The sequence below is a fragment of the Penaeus monodon genome, chromosome 22 (genome assembly GCF_015228065.2).
Source record: "Penaeus monodon isolate SGIC_2016 chromosome 22, NSTDA_Pmon_1, whole genome shotgun sequence".
Taxonomy (NCBI): Eukaryota; Metazoa; Arthropoda; class Malacostraca; order Decapoda; family Penaeidae; genus Penaeus; species Penaeus monodon.
This window is the reverse complement of record NC_051407.1, coordinates 1,613,919-1,615,015: the sequence shown is the minus strand read 5'-3', so window position 1 is coordinate 1,615,015 and position 1,097 is coordinate 1,613,919. Positions and strand designations below refer to the sequence as shown.

At 35.4% G+C, this 1,097-nt stretch overlaps 1 protein-coding gene across 1 annotated transcript in view; it reads left to right on the top strand.

The window, feature by feature from the left end:
- Positions 1 to 1,097, top strand: part of LOC119586814 — a 65,518-nt gene that overhangs the window by 5,324 nt on the left and 59,097 nt on the right. The window lies entirely within an intron of this gene.

Here is a 1,097-nt window from a genome sequence, read left to right as displayed (position 1 = left end):
GTAACCTTCAGTTGAATAGACAAAATGACTAAGCAGCAAGTTACATGGAGCCTGACCTGTGACCACTTTTGGCCTCTTTTGACCTTGGCATCGCCTCTGTGCCCAGGGGAGAGCACAGGTCTTTCGCGACACAATGGGCAACGTGACCTTGTTTAGAAACTCTTTGTCATGGCGTCTTGGTTCACACGATCAGCTGTTCAAGTGTATCAGCTGATTAGCCTCGCGGTCAGGTGTATCAGCTGATTACCCACATGGACAGGTAATTCAATTGAGCTGACGTTTAGAATCATCATGTGATTAGGCAATGATCAGACGAATTAGCTGATTATCCCTGTGCTCGGAGTAATCAGCTCATTGTTGTTGCGAATCAGCTGTTTAGCTTCACGGACAGTTAGAAATAGATGAATGAGTGAGTCGTATTGTTAGGAAACAGTGATCCGAGAGTAAATAAGTGACTGGAAATGACAGATAAATTTTGCATGACTACTTGACTGAGTTAAAATCAAACTAAAAATGGAATACTGAATTATGTGTCAGAAGATACATAAATGCACAAAGACCAGAGAGTCAAAAAACACGGATAATGTTGTTACCAAGTTTTAAGCTTTTAACTGCATTGATGACGTCAGTGCTTTTGCGTTGGGGCAAGAGTATTAATTCAAGGTTATTTTCCTCTGAATAATAACTAGAATACTGTAATGATAAACGAAGCGGATAAGCAGACACAGCGAGAATGATAAGTGGAAGTGAGATTAATTAAATTAATGGTACAGACGTTAAAGATCGGAAGAGATTGATAAAAAAATTGATTCAATAGATATAGGTGTCCGTCTCAAGATAAACTTTATTATGATACTAACATTCACCCCCCCCCCCCACACACACACACAAAAAGAAGATACAAATAAACAGATAAAGATACAAATATTACAAATAATTATACAATATGAATAATACAAAGATCATACATAATAAATATAAAAAAAAAACATTTTATAAACTGAATATTACAAAGATTATACAAATAAAAAAATCCAAAATGAAAAAAGTACAAAATTAATGATACAAAATAACAGGGAATTAATATAATAGTAATA